This window comes from Grammomys surdaster, unplaced genomic scaffold, assembly GCF_004785775.1.
Source record: "Grammomys surdaster isolate TR1022 unplaced genomic scaffold, NIH_TR_1.0 328, whole genome shotgun sequence".
Classification (NCBI taxonomy): domain Eukaryota; kingdom Metazoa; phylum Chordata; class Mammalia; order Rodentia; family Muridae; genus Grammomys; species Grammomys surdaster.
In genome coordinates, this window is record NW_021604747.1 from 1,691,733 (window position 1) to 1,710,221 (window position 18,489).

The 18,489-nt window shown below is 42.2% G+C and overlaps 1 long non-coding RNA gene across 1 annotated transcript in view; it reads right to left on the reverse strand.

The window, feature by feature from the left end:
* LOC114630117 overlaps positions 1-16,250 on the reverse strand; it is a 26,274-nt gene extending 10,024 nt beyond the window's left edge. Inside the window, exon 1 of the long non-coding RNA XR_003712772.1 lies at positions 16,125-16,250. This is a non-coding gene — a long non-coding RNA (uncharacterized LOC114630117). The remainder of the gene's footprint in view (positions 1-16,124) is intronic.
* Between the last annotated feature and the right edge of the window lie 2,239 nt (positions 16,251-18,489).

Here is an 18,489-nt window from a genome sequence, read left to right on the forward strand (position 1 = left end):
CTCTGTGCTCTGTGCTCTGTGCTCTGTGCTCTGTGCTCTGTGCTCTGAACTTGTCAGTTCAGAATAGCCATAAAATATGGTTCACATCCCAGGCCCTCACTCTGCTCACACTAGGCAAGGTCTGTCAGCCATGTGGAGGCTGGAGACAGAGGCTTCTGTCTTCCTTCCCCCTCCCACCCTCTCCACAACAACAAGCAAAGCATGCCACAGTTCACCAACCCGAAGGGTCAAGGAAGGAGACAAAGAAATAACTTTACAGCCACCCTGAATCCCATGAAATGAGGACATGATTTTTTTTTCTTTTTGTGGTTTCGATAAATATGAGGTACATTGAAATTAAAGGCCATAAATTTAGGAAGGAAGAGGGGATGACTTAGATTTAATAGAACAAACTGCTACATGAAATCTGCTTTATTGAAGTTAATTAAAGGAAGTGGAAATGGTCATTTATTAGCAGAATTTAGCCTTCCAAGTACTCGCTTGTGAATACAGATGCATTTCCACATAGAGTTATGTGTGAAGCTATGGAGTGTGTGCCCGGACTTAAATATAATAAGTTCTCTTTTTTCTTTTTAAATACTGACTCACTACTTAATACAAGTTGCCACTGAACTATTGATCCTCCTGCAGCAGTCTCCCAGGAGCTGGTATTGCAGATGTCCACCACTGTGTTTGGCTCTAAGTACAAAATATTTTAACATTTTTAAAAATTACATTGATTTACTCACTGTACACACATTCTCAAGCGTGCCCCATGGAGTGCAAGTAAAGGTCGGAAAACAGCTGTGGGGTGTCCTTCCTTCCACCACATGAGTCCTGAAGGTCAAGTTCAGGTCATCTGGCTTGGTGGTCCTCTTCCTAGGAGCCATCTCCACTGCTTAGCACAAAGTCTTTTGTTTCAAAACATGAATCAAAGGTATCTCTTTCTGATCTGTGAATTTATTCATGCAAAGAACAATATAAAGATGTAGAATTGGAATGTTTCATGTATGCTTATCTATTATAAGTAACATTTTATAAAATAGTCCTATGTCAAAATAACTGATAAACTTTGCTTCTCTCCTGAACAGCAAAAACAAAACATTAGCTTAAAAAGTTACTATTCAAAGGCATTGTGAGTAGGCTGAGGGCTGGGCTTGCTGGCCTCCATTCTCAGTTACTTAACAGTCTGAGGCAGGGGGATTGACGTTTCAGGGCTTTCCTTTGCTACAAAGTGGGCTCAAGGTCAGTCTGGACAACTTAGTGAGGCCTTATGTCAAAATAAAAAAGAGAGATGTAGATGTGGTGGAGTAGGGTGCATGCCTGTGAGAGAGACAGGCACACGGCAGAGTGCATGCCTGTGAGAGAGACAGGCACACGGCAGAGTCCATGCCTGTGAGAGAGACAGGCACACGGCAGAGTGCATGCCTAGCCTATGAAATGCCCTAGATTTAATACCTGGTAACACATGGATGTGTATACACACACACACACACACACACACACACACACACACACACACACCTAGAGGAAACAAAAACAAACTCACACATAAGAAGACTCCATGCACTCTTACACATTCAAGGACATAGAGAATCTCTTTAAACTTTTAATTTAAAGATCACTAAAATCTTTAAAACTTAAAATATAATACAGTTATAGTTTTTAATATTTAAAAATAAAAAGGTAAGGATATAAACCCAAAGGCAGAGATAGTTACTCATTTTATCTCAAGTACTTTCAGGAAAATTGACTCTGCTTTTAAATAGTCTTAAATGAATTTTATATTTAAGTCATGCTTTTTCTTTTCCTTCAACGTTACCAGCTAATGGTTCCTAGCCTGTGCTAGTTATTCATACAGACTGGGAGTACAGGCTTAAGACTGAATCTAAGACGGACTTTAAGATTCCTTTAAATAGTCTGCTCTTATCGGGTTGATTCTTAGAGTGCCTGCACTGTGGGGAAAATTAAAGAGAGAAAAAAAAGGTTCTTCATCCAGGAATTGTGATACACACCTGTAACATCTGAATTCAGGAGGCTGAGACAGGAGGAGCACTAATTAGAGCCAGCCTAGGCTACACAATGAGCTCCTGCCTAAAAATAAAAGAAGCTTAGAAACCTAGTTGCCTGAATCTAAAGGATTACTTTTGACCACAGCCCAAATTTGTAAATCAAATCTCTGTCCACTAGTCTAGAACATTAGCCAAGTGAGGTCACAGGTCCTAATTGCTGTGCAGTGAGCACAGACGTGTGTGTGTGTGTGTGTGTGTATGTGTGTGTGTGTGTGTGTGTGTGTGTGTGTGTGTGTGTGTGTGTCTGTGTCTGTGTCTGTGTGTCTGTGTGTCTGCTTGCTTACCAGGTCAGAATGAGAAGCCTCGAGGAGAGGATACAAGGCACTGTCTTGAATCTTGCAAGCACAGAGATCTGGGGGATAAGTAGGTTTCAGCCAATTCATTTTCATTTCCAAGTACTGTTGGTGACAGCACAAATTGAAACAATTGGTTTGAAAAGCAGTTTGGCAATCAGAGGTGTCAGGGCACTTTCCATGCCCTCTGACACAGAGATTAACCTGCAGAGAATTTGGCCCGAGGGAACGTACAGGAGGACAAATGTAGGACTTTTTCAAGACATTTTTATTATCAAAAGCAAAACCCGGGGCATAAACATGAATGTCTAACAATAGGAAATGTTTAAGTAAGTGGGATTTAAAAATCACTGTACAAAGTACACCCCATCATTTAAAATGTGGGCTTTGCAGTGATACAGAAACACACTTAAGATATAGATTGGTTTGAGTCGTTTGCTTTCATCTTATAAAGTTATTCTCTTCCTCCTGGGAACCTTGTTATACAGAGCCAGGGCTGGGACATTTCCCATAAGATGTCTTTGCTGACTAGCTCCCTGTAAGATTCTACCTGTAGGGGGCCCAAGGGGACTGACAGCAAGGGGAGGAAGAAGGGGCAACTGCCATGTTTGTGAGCTTCTGGCTTGTTGGTTACCCAACAGCCTTTACAGACACACTCATATTGCCCTCCCCTTTAGAAGCATTTCTCTGTACCCTCCCCAGAGGCCTAAGTCTCCATTTGGCCTCTCTTCTACAGAGCTTCCTGGTCCTGATCACCCCAACTCTCCTATGGCTCCTCCAGTTCTGAGGGGTGTAGTATAGCGACCACTTCCTTTCTGGTTTTATTTCAGGGTCTTCTTTATGTGTTTTAGCTCCCCAATATCTGCTTAACTAAGTCTCGTAGTTAGCACAGTTATCTGAGGGAGTCTCAGTCGAGGAATTACCTCATTAGATTGGCCTGTGGGCATGTCTGTGGGACATTTTTTTTTCAATTGCTGATTAATACAGAGGACCCAGCCTACTGTTGGTGATGCTTTCCGCTGGGCAGGTGGTCTGAGGTCATCAAAAAGTTGGTTGAGTGTGAGCCAGTAAAACAGCTTTCCTCAGTGGTTTCTGCTTCAACTGTGAGTTCCTTCCTGGGCTTCCTTAACAATGGGTTATAACCTGGAAGTATGAGCCAAATGAGCCCATTTATTTCAAAGTTGCTTTGGTCATAGTGTGTATCACAGCAACAGAAAAAAAAAACAAACTAGAACACCAATCCTTAAACCAAACAACTTCTATAGAATTAATGTTGTTTCCGTTTTCCTGGGTGATAAGGGTAGAAAGAAAGAAAGAAAGAAAGAAAGAAAGAAAGAAAGAAAGAAAGAAAGAAAGAAAGAAAGGGAGAAAGAAAAAAATGAGGAAAGAAAGAAAGAGAGAGAGAGAGGGAGGGAGGGAGGGAGAGAGAAAGGGAGGGAGGAAGGAAGGAAGAAAGGAAGGAAGGGAGAGAGAGAGGAAGGAAGAAAGGGAGAGAGAGGGAGGAAGGAAGGAAGGAAGGAAGGATAACTTAGGGAGTGAGGGTGCATGTTTGCTAACTATAGTTCCACATAACTTTGGACAAATGTATTGGCGTGTCTTACCAAATTCTAGTGCTCGTATCAGACACAGTCAGGCTTGAGTTTTGTCTTTTCCTCCTTTCGTCCTTTCTCTTTTTTCTAGGCTGGAAAGGGAGCTGAGTGCCTTGCTATGCAGCAGGTTTAGACAGCCACATCCCCAGATCCAACTTCTATTTACCTTACTGCTTGATACTGTATTCATATTAGTTCATAGCAAAATATAAATTATTTATGTATTCAGGTTTGTCTGGTTTTTGTTTTGTTTTGTTTTGTTTTGTTTTTTTGAGATGATGCCTCATGTGTCTTAAGACTGGCCTTGAACTCACTATGTACCAAGGATTACCTTAAATTCTGGATCCTCCTACCTCCACCTCTCAAGTGCTGTCATAGAAGGCATGCAGCACCATTCCTATCTTAAAATGTAAGTTTAGACAATAAAAAAATTTTTGATTCCAAGTAAAAGAGTTTTCCCCTCAAAGAAAGCCTGGCTCTAAGATCAGGTAAATTATGATCTGGTGACTGGAAGTGGTAGCAGGGGGTGGCACAACTCCACCTGGGTAACTTTCTCTTAAAAGAGAGGAGCAGAACCAAGACCAGACTAACTCCATTGATGTCACACTGTCATTGAGAGAAAAGGGGAGATAGTCAGGAGTACTAGAACCTCAACTCAAAGAGGTCTTCAGCACACTCTGGTAGACTCCTGGGAAGAATCCCAGGTTAACAGACCCCAGTATGTCCAAAGTTCCCTTTTTGTGGGTGTCTTACAAGTTGATCATGGTTTTTACTTTTTAAAACACATTTATACAATGAGCATTACAGGAAAAGTCTTGGCATTGAAGATGGAAGGATTATCTTCTAGTAGGTGAGACATCTATGTATGACATTCAGAAGCTATCAATATATGTCCTGCTGGCCAGGGAGATGGCCCAGTAGGTAAGGCCACCAAGCCTGACAGCTTGAGCTCAATCCTGGGACTTGCATGGTAAAAGGACAGAATCAACTCTGACACACACACACACACACACACACATACACACATACACACATAAATTTTTAAATATGTCTTGGAAAACAAAGCATTTGAATATAGGCTCCCCATCCCCACCTGCTCTTGAAAAATGTCATTTTTAAAAAATTTATTAATCATTTTGTTTACATTTCAAATGTTATTCCCCTTCCTGGTCACCTCTCTGTGAACCCTCCAGCCCATCCCCTTCCCCTTTTTCTCTAAGAGGGTGCTCTCTCACCTACCCACCCACCCACTCCTGCCTCACCCCTCTAGTATGCCCCTTCTCTGGGGCAACAAGCCTCTATAGGACCAAGTGCCTTCCCTCTTATTGATGCCAGATGAGGCAATCCTCTACTACACATGTATCTGGAGCCATGGACCCATCCATGTGTACTCTTTTGTTGGTGATTTAGTTTCTGGAAGCTCTGAGGGGTCCTGTTAGTTGATATTCTTCCTATGGGGTTGCAGTCCCCTTTGGCTCCTTCAGTCCTTCCCCTAACTCTTCCACTGGGGTCCCCAGGCTCAGTCCAATGGTTGGTTGTGAGTATCTGCATCTGTATTGGTCAGGTGCTGGCAGAGCCTCTCAGAGGACAACCATACCAGGCTCCTGTCTGAAAGCACATCTTGGCATCAGCAGTAGTGTCTGGATTTGGTGTCTGCAGATGGAATGGATCAAATGGTGAGGTCGTCTCTGGATGGTCTTTCCTCTAGCCTCTGCTTCACTTTTGTCCCTGCATTTCCTTTAGACAGGGATAATTCTGGGTTAAAAATTTTGAGATGGTTGGGTGGCCCCATCCCTCCAGTGGGGGCCACGTCTATCTACTGAAGGTGGTCTTTTCAGATTCTATCTCCCCTCTGTTGTGTATTTTGGCTAATGCCATCCCCAATAGGATCCTGGGAGCCTCTCTCATCCCTGGCATTGGGACTTTCTAGGGGTTCCCTAAGTTCCCCATCCCCCACTGCTATTTATTTCTATTAATTCTCTTGGTCCTCTGGACTTCTCTCTTGTTTCTTCCCATACCTGGTCCTACCCCCTTTCTTTCTCCGCCTGCCCTCTCCCATCCAGGTCCCTGGGCTTTTTGTTTTATTCAATAATATGCAGAATACATATGGGCCTCATACATCACTGCCCGCTCCCGGCCAGACAGGAGAGTGGAGTATAGGGAATGGAGAGGGAGTGGGGCAAGGAGGGGACTGAGCTGGTAGGTGGGAGGGACAGCCCAGGGCTGGGTGGGGTGAGGCGCCATCTGGCAGCCAAAACACAAAACCAGGTGGCATATGTTTTCCACACTTGCTCATCTCAGCAGGGGCCATCAATCATTCTAAATAAGATGTCTGCTCATTCTAATTTCACATGGATGCTGAACGATTCACACCTCAATTCTCTGAATTCCTCTTTAATGCCACAGTGACCAAACACACTTACCCTTTAGTAATAAGCCAGTTTAGTTGTTCAGTAATGGAAACCACCCCACTTTTGATCTGAACACTCTTGCTTTTTAAAGCTTTTTTTTTTCTGATTTGTTTTTCCTGATTGATTAAAAATATATAGAGTATCAGAGTAGGGAGAGACTTTTGTCCACAACGGGATTTTCTATTCTCAGCTCTCTAGTAAAATAAAGTCTAACTATTCTTGGCTTTTCTCTGTTGTGTACATTCATCTTGGTTCATATTTTAAATCTCTGTTAAAGTGCTGTTTGGAGGGAAATGGCTGAAACATCTCTTGGAGATTAATCCAGCTACAGACTTCCATATGTCTTGATCCTTTCTCTCCCTTGGTGATAAGAAGGTTGTATTCATAAAATTACAAGCAATTTAGAAATAAATGAAGTAGAAAATGAAAGTGAGGGGTGTTGGAGGTGGAGTAAGGGAGGAGTTCAGCTGAGTATCAGAGTCGGTTATGAACACTGATTAATTGTGCCTACGTGACTGTGCAACATCAGAACGCTCTGCTGGGGTAGGCCCCTAAGTAAACCTTTGTCTAAAAAGTCCTAAGGACAGGATGCCGATGGACAGTTAGGACAAAGACAAAGACCTGAGCTAGAGAGATGAGATTAAAGTCTGGGAATAAATAATGACTGTTACCATGCTTAGCATTCAATAAAATAATCACCAGTTAATTTATACCCAACTGTATTTCAAAATGTACAAGATGCCTTATTAAAATATATGTAGTAGAAAAAAATGTTGAAAAAAAAAACCCAGCATGTCGTAAGTTGTGACCAGAGAATCAAGTATAGGAAAAATAAGATCAATGCATGAGTAAGATTGGTCTATAACCAAATAGCACACAAAAAATATGTGTTAGAAACACTTGAGAATGGGTCACAAGTTTGGTTGCTAATCCCGTCCACCTCCTTCTATATTGCCAGTCGCATAAATATCTAACTTGGCGTGCTACTGTAAACCGTGACGTTCCTTGGAACTGTGACTATGGAGAATTATCTTCTCTCCACAAAGTAAAATGGACTAATACAAAGATAAGTACTGGAGCTTTTTCAAAATGAAAAGGTCATTTTGTTGAGGAATTTCTCAACGTTGGTGGTCAAAAGAGACTGAAGTAAAACTACTCTCACCGAATTCAGTCAAAGGAACTCAGAAGACAAATGTGGTATGGATGGATAACACCCTGGGGAAAAGTCCAGATCAATAGTCCTTACGTTTTTTAATTGTGGGCTATTTTGGAAAACTTTCTGATCAGTGATTTAAAATGAATATTTGAGGGCTATAGAAAAAACTCAGTAGCTAGGAGCACTGGCTGTCCATCTATGGACCCAAATGCGATTCACAGTGCCACATAGTAGGTCACAGCCATCTGTGACTCCAGTCTTAAGAGATCTGACACCTTCTGACCTTCTCAAGCACCAAGCAAGCACACAGTACACAGACATACATGCAAGAAAATGCCCTTACACATAAAGTAAAATCTGTCTTTCTCTCCTCCTCTCTGATTTGAAACCATCTGTCACAGGTTGTGGTAGACTGGAAATACATACTGATCAGCTCCGCCTCAAGATCAGTCACTTCAGGATCCACAGCCCATGTCTGCACTAAGGCCTTGACTCCAGAACTACTGGGAGCCCAGAGGAGGACGGGCTACAGAGGAGGGGATGGTCCCGAACCACTCCTGTAGGGGTGGAGATCCCAAAGTTGGCTTTGGCTTGAGGATCTTCCTAGGCTGACCAACTCAGAACTGTCCTGCAATCTGCTGGTCCTTGGCCCCTCCCACGTGGTCCGGTCCTTTTGCCCTTTTACTGGATTCAGACTTTGCTCTCATCTGGGTGTTCTCCTTGCCTCTTCCTGCTACCTCTTCTTTGTTTTTCGTGGGTTTCCTCTCAGGACATCTCTTTCACATTCCATTCCATTTTGGCAGTTGCTTTTCCAAGGAGGAAAACTTGCTTGCACACTGACAATCAACAGGTGGAGTGATTGACCACAGAGGAGACACAAATGCTTAACTGAGGTGAGTCTCCCAAGCCACTAAGACTCCACAGGTAGCAAAACAGGGTTATATAAGGGAAAATGGGGAAGAAGGGATGTGTCATTATGGCCAGGGTGGCTTCATCCATTAACCTGACACCCAAATGTCACTCACACAATAGACAGAGGAGGATGAGTGGGCTGCTGAGGGCTTCAAAGGTCTGAGAGGGAAATTCAGCTCCTATGCTTAATGTGATGGTGAAATGCAAAGTGTGAGTATAATTCCAGGGTTTTACCAACTACTGAAATGCCTCCATAGTATGTGTACACAGACACAGATACACAGACACACACAGACACACACACAGAGAGAGAGACACACACACAGAGAGACATACACACACAAAGACACACATAGACACATACATAGACACATAAACAGACACACAGAGACACACATACACAGACACACACACACAGAGTCATACACAGACACAGGCACACACAGAGAGACATACACAAACACACACAGAGACATAGACACACACAAATACACATACAGACACATACACAGACACAGAGACACACATACACAGACACATACACAGAGTCCTACACAGACACAGGCACACACACAGAGTCATACACAGACACAGGCACACACACAGAGTCATACACAGACACAGTCACACACACAGAGTCATACACAGACACAGTCACACACAGAGATATACACAGACACACACACATACACAGACATGCACACAGAGACACACATGCACAAACACATATACAGTCATACATGGACACAAACACATACACAGACATACACATATACAGACACACACAGACACATACCCAGACACAATACACAGACACACACAGTGAGACACACAGACATACACACAGATATACAGATACATATTCAGACACAATACACAGACACAGACATATACACAGATACACAGACACACAGACACAGACACACAGACACACACACACACACGAGGGAGAGTGCTTGTTTTGCCCAATTTTCCATAAATGTTATCCCTTACATTTTTTATAAATGTTTATTGCATTTGAAAACATGCTACATAATTACTAGAAAGATGACTGCTAACTTTACAGAAAAACACAAAGAAAGCCAAATATCTCGTCTTAGTACCTATAGATGATTGTTGGGAGTATTTGGACAGATGTTATTCCAGTCATGTTTAAATGCACTGGTACAAATATGTATGACAATATACTCTAACACGCCCCTAACATCTTCTGTATATGATATGTTATACTAATTTTAATGTCTCATTTACACCCTTGGCATTGAATAGTATCTTAGAATCCATGGGTGATGTGTGGTCAGGCAGTGTTCACTGTTGGCACACTCATTCAAGCATCAACACAGACAGAGGGGCATTGATGGCTTAGGGAAATCTATTTGCAAGAGGGAAGTTTTCTTTTAATTCGTAGGGATAAGATTTTTAGAAAAGGGTCCTGGGGTAGAGTTTACCAGAGTAAACCAAAGGTAACCACCAGTATTCTGAAAGCAGAAGTTCAGAGTCACCCATTTCTAAGTAACTGCAGAGCCAGATGGGAGGGGTAGGGCCTTTCCATTTCACGTAGTCTTAAGAAAGACAATACTCACTCTTGATGTTACAGAGGACAACTCTGCATAAAAAGATATGAACATTTGTGGAATCACATGACATTTAAAAGCTCTACACAGCAAAGGAAACAGTTATCAGAAGAGTCAGCCTACAGAAGGAGAGAAAGCCTTACAAACTATTCATCCCAGGGAAGATTAACATCCAAGAGTAAACACCAACCCCCTCCCCAATATTCTAACTAGGAAGCGGCCAAATAACCTGAACTGATACAAAAGAAGGGATGTAAATGACCAATAAGTACATGAAAAATATTTAATATCATTAGCCACCAAGGAGCTACAAATCAAAATGTTACCGAGATTCTATCCCATCCCAGTCAGAATGGCCATCATCAAGAAAATAAACTACAAATACTGGAAAGAGGCAAAGGGCAGCCAGGGTCCCAAACGTGTTGGTGGGAGTGTAAATTATTATAGTCTCATGGATGTTCTTCAGACTAAAATTAGAATTACCACACCATTCTACTCTACTGCTCCAGGGTATATACCTGAAGAAAAGGAAGTCAGCATTCAGTAGTTAGCTGTATCATCATGGTTATTATGATGGGGACACTGTTTGCCACAGCTAAGCCATGAAATCAGCTCAGATGCCCATCAGTGGAGGAATGGATAAAGAAATCTGTGTAATGGAGTGTTTTTCATCCATTAAGAAGAACAAAGAGTTTTGTCCACATCAGTTTTGGGGAAGTGAGTGGAACTGGAGCACATCCTGTTAAGCAAAACAAGCCAGACTACAAGTGTCCCACTATTCCTCATATGCAGACTCTAGGAGGGGAGGAGGACATAAAAGCAGGAGAGGAACCGACGGGGAATAGTAATAGTCAAGAAAGATGGGAAAGGGGTCAGAGAGAGAGCTGATTTACTATCATCAGAAGAGAGCTGAATTACTATTGTCGAAGTGTGTTATATATGAGCACAACACACAATGGAAGCAACTACTCTGTATGACTAATATTTATCAATAGAAATAGCTATGCATTGATGTTACTGGGTCACCGTTTGTTCAGAAGAGCTGGATTCTAGAAGTGAAGGCCTGTCAGGAATGTAGCTAATTATGGTGATTGTTTTTCTTTCATGGATGCATAAGAATGGTGTGTGATTTAAATATGTCTACTAAAAGAAGTGTGCATAACATGAAATGGCTAAGTATGTTTTCTTAGCATTATAAAATGTATCTTAAGCAAAAAAAAATTAACTAGACATTTAGTCAAATATGTTTGTAAAAACAGGTGACAAGAGTTTGAAATAAAGTTAGTTCCTTGCTAAGAAATAAATTCTCACCTCTTGTCTCCTTAAGTACACTGAGATGATAGCAATTCTAGATTCCTAGACTTCATAACTACAAGAAAAGTAATCGTTACTGGTTTAACTTGTACTACCCACAGTAACATAATACAGATATTCAAAGTGAAATTAGTTTGCTGTTCTAATAAATAACTAAAAATATATGTGATCTCAAATATGGATAATGATTAGAATTTTGAGAGTTTGATGGATAAAAGATTAGTGTCCATTAAATGGCCTGTGTGTGTTGGTGATAATTTAAAAAGAAATGTCAGACCTGGAGTAGAAATAGACAACATACTAAAGTTATAGAATATATATGTATATGAGAATATATACCATATCTTAAATACAAGGAAAGTTGAAATATGAGTACTAAACACTTTTGATTATGCCTTAGGACTATGTTGTTCTGGAAACTTTAGGAGATACGACTTTTGTTGTATTGTGGCAGAACGTTTCAATTACGTCACATAGCTATGGGGAAAGCAGAACTTGTAAGCAAGGACTTGGATGCTTAGCTCAAGGGATTTCTAAGTGACATCTTATAGGAATGGCCTTGTTTGTTCTTGGCAACAATAAACTTGTTGCAGGAGAAAAATAGATTGGTAGAAGGAAAAAATAAGATAATGCACCTTAAAATGATACTAAGGTCTGAGAAAATGAGAGTTCCTACCCTCACTTTTAGGCTGTTTACTGTTTCAGTGTGCATTAAAATTCATGATTTATATGAGCAGCTCTCTAGTGATGAACACCTTCGGGCACTGTAGTTCTTAGAGTGTGCACAATATTGAAGCGAATGGCCTTGGGCATACACTTTTTCAAATGTGTATGGTTTTCTCTTTCATATAAACCCCAAAATTTGGTGTCAAATTACAGGAATTTGAAAGGATACACCTTGACATCTGAGGAAGCTGATAGAGAATTCTTTTACTTGAATGTCATTCATTTCTTAAGAGTAGATGAAAGAGCAGGGAAAGATTGAACAACCACCTGCTTGATCATTCATCCACCTATTCACCCATCCTTTTATCTACCCATCTACCCATTCAGCCATCCATCCATACATCTATCCATCCACCCACCCATCCATCATCCATCCATCCATCCATCATCCACCCACCCACCCACCCACCCATCCATCCATCCATCTGTTCATCCACCCACCCACCCATTCATCCATCCATTCATCTATTCATCCATCCACCCACTCACCATCCATCCATCATCCATCTGTCCATCCACCCATCCATCCACCCACTCACCATCCATCCTTCATCCACCCATTCCTTTTATCATCCCTTTATACATTGATCTATCTCTTTTCCTATTCATCTGCCCACCATGTTATTCGCCCATCTATAAACTCATGTATTCCTACAGTCTTTTAATACTCCATTACTTAAAAGTTCAATGTCTCTTTAAAATAATCCAAAGTCTCATAACTGTGATTCCTGTCAAATAAAAAACAAGTTAAATACTCTTATTCTACGAGAGAAGCACCAGAGAGCAGTTATAATCAGGCCAAAGGAAAACTGATATTCAACAGTGTAAAAAGCTCAATGTTAAAATTTGGGAATTCACTCATGATAAGTCCAAAAGACTTAGGCAATCCCACATCCCCTATCCTGCCATCCACAACACACACTGTTCGTCTCTTAGGCACAGAATGACTCCATCCTACACTGCTGTCCATGGTGGACATATCACAATCATAGCATCATGAAGATGGTCAAGTCTCCACTGCAACTGAGGCTGCACTTTCACCAATAGCCTCTCCAGGCTTCTGTCTGTGCTCCAACCCTGCCTGGCACAGTGGGCTAAGCCTCAGCTGTTCTGCATGACCTCTTCATGCCTCCCAAACCTGTAACACATGAGAGACTCTTACACATGGCCAAGTTCAGCTGCCAGCTTAAGATGTAGCCTTGATCCCCACAGATCACAGCTGTTGTGTCCTGACCCTGAGGAAATATTTGCAGAAGATTTCTCCTCATGGACACTTGTCTCTTATTAATTATGGCTGAGTTCTTCAGCTCCAACTGACCAGCATCCATTTTCCCACTAAAGCAAAGGTTTCAGGCTCACGGACTCTTAATTAAATATGTATCACATATTCTGTCTTGGTAGATTCCTTGCTTTCCTCTAAAACTTTATAAGCCAGACCTTCACGGTCTGCATTGATCTCAATGTTTCTATCTTTTGAGAACCCACAGAGCCTGTAAGCTTTGGGAACGCAATGGTTTTTTCCAGCCCCAATCCAAACACGTCATTGACCCTCCCCAAACCCTATTTGGTTAAGTTGGTCATCAAACAACACCGTACACTCAATACCAATTTCTGTACTGGTTTGCCTTTTATTGCTGTTATAAATGCCATGACCAAAAGTAACCTGGGATAGAAAGTTGCTTATTATATCTTAGGATTCCCAGGTCACAGTCTGCCTCTGAAGGAAGACAGGGCAGAGACTCCAAGCAGGAACTGAAGCAGAGATCATGGAGGGAAGCTGTTAACTGGCTTTCTCCCTCTGGCTTTCTCAGTTTTTTACTTTTCTATTATACCTGGGCCCACTGCCTAGGGCTAGCACAGCCCACAGCGGGCTGGGCTTTCCCATATTAACCATCAATCAAGAGAATGGCCCCATGGCCAGTCTTACACAGAAGCCCTTCTTCACTGGTATGTCAAATTGGCAACTGAAGCTAACTATGATGCCTCCCAGCTATTGACCCCTCTTTTTACTGTGTTTGAATGAGAACTATTCCCTATAGTCACGTGTGTTTGAATACATGATTCCCCAGTTGGTGGTACTCTTTGGGCAGGTTATGGAACCTTTAGGACAGTTAGATGGTGGAGATTTTCTGGAGGAGGACTGTCACTGGGTACAGGGGTACTTAGTGGGCGGTGGAGTGGGGGTGGGGTGCAAGCTTGAGAGTTTGTGGCTTGGCCACACTGTCTGCTCTTTCTGTTTTCTGTGAACAGATGAAAAATGTGTTCTGTCAGCTCTCTGCTCTGGTCACCAGCTGGCTTGCCTTCTGTTCCATTATGGACTCTTGCAATAGAACTCATAAGCCAAAATAAAGTAGTTTTAGTTACTTTTGATCTTGTTATTGTGTCATAGCAACCAAGAGTAGCTAATACACCATCCTTCCCTTCCTTTGCCCACCCTCCCATCCTCTAACCATCCATCTCTTCACCTATCTGTCCACCCACTCCTCTGCCTGTCAATACATCCTTCCATTTATCCACAGATCCATGTCTCTACCTATGCACACATAATTCCCTCTGAAACATTATTTTACTCTGTGTAAGTTGATTGTGCTCAGTGACAATATAGAATTAGCTGCTACTCTTCTGGGAGATGACTAAAAAGTTTAACTTTACCTCAAGAAAACTTTATTTTGTTTTTAAATTCTGTAAGCATTCCATTAAAAAGTTTTAAATAGCAAAGTATCACAATCAGCTTAATTGTTGTCTGAATTGGAATGTTTGACATTTGATCAGGTTGAACAGGTGGCAGGAGTGGAGCTGACATCTGGAGCCATCTGTCTGAAGATGGTGATCTTCTCTGGGAATCACGTTTACCCAGAGCTTTTGAACAAAATTCTCCAGACAAGCAGATGTCACCGGGGCTACTTAGAGAACAGCTTGAGACCCATAAGCCTGAGCACAGCTGACCTGGGTTTATAAGATAGGAGACTGAGTGTCACAGGCGGCAGCAACAGGAGTCTCCAAGACTCCTTACGTTCACCCCTTGCTTACCGTAGATTCTGAACCCCTTATTCATGTCTGTATTAGATAGAACTCCCTTTCTTCTGTCTTGGCTATCTCAGCTGACTTCTCTCGAGCTTCAGTTGTAGCCATTTCCTTTAAGAAACCGCCTCAGAGGCTGGGCCAGGTGGGGTTGCTATGTGTTGCCATGGGTAGTCCGTCTCCTATCATTGCTCACCACAGGTGAGTAACAATGTGTCAAGGGCCAGTATCTGCGATTGTCCAGGCCTTGCTTGAAAATGAGGCAACATTTATGCCGCAGTGAGTGTAAACAGTGTGCCCCTGAAGATGGGCAGTGCACAGCCTGTGCTACTGTACATATCCATCCTGATACTTTACCTTATTGTGTGCCCTTCATTACATTGTCTAGTCCAGAAAGACAGAGACACCCCACCCCACCCCATATCCCAGGAAGCAAAAGAATGAGAATGGGGAGGGGGAGGAGGCCTGGGCTACCAAATTCAGCAAGGACCATGCCACTTTTGCTCAAGATACTCCCAACTCTAGCATTATTACTGGTGGTTATGAAGAACTCACATCTTGTCATTAAAATATCAATTCCATTCTTATTAATACTGATGATGGTGAAATATGCCCTTCCTGTGTAGCTTCATTCTTTCAAGGAGGTGTGTATAGCATGACTTAGTTTTATCTTGCATTTTTCATTTTTGTTTTGCATACTGCTGTGTCATCATGGGACATGTTTGCTGTTTTATTTCCTAAAAAATTTGCCAGGCTATTCACTAGCAGGGTAAGACATGCTTTTGCAGGGACATGAAGAAGGTCTGGTTTGAAGGGCTCAGCCACCCATGGATAAAGAATAAAAAGGGAAACTTCCTTGAGATAGCCCAAAAACAATGGGTCTCACAAGTTCCACCCCAAGATACAGGCTGATAACTGACAACCTTCTGTCCTTCTAATCTGCAGGGTACCTAGGAAATGAAATCCTTAATGCCATGTCTCTGTAGTAAAGCTGAATGGATACAGTATAGGCTAGGAGAATTTCCAACACAGGCTCTGAAAGTGCTGCGGAGAAGGTCCCAGCCATCGCCCACCTACCTCAGTAGAGCGTCTGCAGAGGAGTGAGCATGTTGTTCTGTTTCCTGGGGTTGAAGAAACTCCAGATACCTTTCACATCCACTCCCCTGAAGGTTCTACAGCACATATATTTAGAGTAATTTTCCACTAGGTGCTTACAACTAACAAAATGATGAACCCAAGAAAGAAACTGCCCGGCTCCCACACAGTCCTAGGCAGGGCGCCAGGGTTCTGCTCTCTAGATAAGCAAAGACAAATGACATATGGAAGCAGAAGAGATAACATGTCCCTTCACAAGGACAGTGTAAGAATTCTGAACAGTCACGTCCTGCTTCCTGCCACATCTCAGGCATGGTGCTTTCACAAGCTAAATCAAAAGCAACAAACAAAACCAAGCAAGAAATAGCAACAGATCCAACTACTGTGTGGTGTGTATAAGTGAGGGAGGAGAATGCCTGCTCAAGAGGCTGCAGCGTTCACAGGCCTGGCCGAGCTCATCTGTGAGCCCAGGGGATTGTGAATTCAAGGTTAGTTTGGGCTACATAGTGAAAATTTGTTTCAAAGAAATTGTAAAATTAAAAAGAAATTGCAGGCTGAGTTCACCTTGGTTTTGGAGGAGACAGGAAGGCATATTTAGTCAGCAACTGGAAACTTGGTGCTGTGAATGTCCTGCCAGGTCCCAAAGAACAGGTTTGTGAGCTCAGAGGGGACAGAAGTAGCAAATTCTTAGAGGGTTTCATTCATGACTGTCACGTGCTTCACTGTAAACAAACACACAAAACCAGAACTGGAGTCCTTCCTGTTTAACCTTAGTCTTCAGGATTCAATCACCAGACAATGAAAGATGTCCATCTGTTTAAAAATAAGAGGAACAAACAGTTTGGCTAAGAAACACAAGGAAACCTACCCCTAGAGAAACTCCCGCAAAGCACCATGCAAAGTGGTGTAAGTAAATTCCATTACTTTACAGTATACTACAACTGAGGAACGGTTTTGTCTGCCTGAAATCACACCTTGCCGTCTCAGAGAATGGTCTCTATGACCCAGTAGCTCCATGATTCCATCACACCCATCATCTGACTCATAGAAGGGTGTCTTCCCCACTGCGTCTTCTTATTCTGTGATTTTAACTGGAAGCAAAGGACTCTTCTGGAGCTGGAAACACACTGTGTCTCCCAGATGTATCTAGAGTGACAGGTACCACAACCATGTGGTGTGCATGGTGCTGTTGGCTTCCTGCACTATGAAAGCTGCCTTAGGGAGAATGACTGGCTGGCCTGTGAGGAATGCTGATGGAATTCAGAGACAACGCCTTCCAGAACCGTTTAGGCAACCTGATGTTCCTGACTGGCTTAGATTATAGTAACAATGACAAACTCAAGTCCAGAGTTTCAAATAACAGTACAACATGACTAAACTTTTCTTTTTTTAGAATTGCCAATACACATCCAACGTTTAGAATAACACCCTGAAGTCTGTGACTTCTGAAATTATCAACTAAGTAAGTCATTGCTTTGGTAAAAGCTTATGGTATCAGAGCCTGCAAGATGGCCTAGTAGGGAAAGGGAATTGTTGCCAAGCCTGGCAACCAGGATTTGATCTCTGGGATGCACATGGTAGAAGGAGAAAGTTAACTCCAGTAATTTGTCCCTGGGCCTTTGCCCACATACCATGGTACATGTGCAAACAGGCATATCTGTGCACACGCTCTCTCTCTCTCTCTCACACACACACACAGACACACAGATGCACACACACACACACACACACACACACACAAACACAAATTTTTAAAATGCCATCAAAGGAGTTCTTTCCATACCTCAGCACTTTCTGCTTTTACTAAGACGTGTATCTTTAATGGTTCTCATTTCCTCCCACTACTGAGGCCTTTGACCTTCCATGACAGACATCACTAGTCCATCTTAGCACAGTCTCTGCCTGAGCACCAATCAGCTTCCTCAAAACACTTCAATACTCTGCTGACTGTGTTAAGGTAAAGCTTATTGGCCCTTCTGCTCCCAGAAAGGTCCCTTCACCCCTGTTTTCCAAGGTTGGCTAAGTTAGATGTGTTCAACTCCCTGTGAAACACCTTTTACTTTCTCTCAAAACGTGCCTCTCCATTGCTTGTTATTAAACTAGATATGAATTTATCATGGCCTAAACACCATCAGTGTTAAACTCTCATATGCACAAGTTCCACAAAATAGACAGCTTCCTGAGATATAAAAACCCAAGTTGTTTTGTAAATATACTTTGGTGTGATGGAGAATCAAAAGCACTATCAGTATCACTCATCCCAGCAAAAAGGAATGTGTTGAATTTTCAGCCTGCCTTTGAGCTACTGTTCTACTTTAACACGTGGCTTCAAAAACAATCTTGTCTA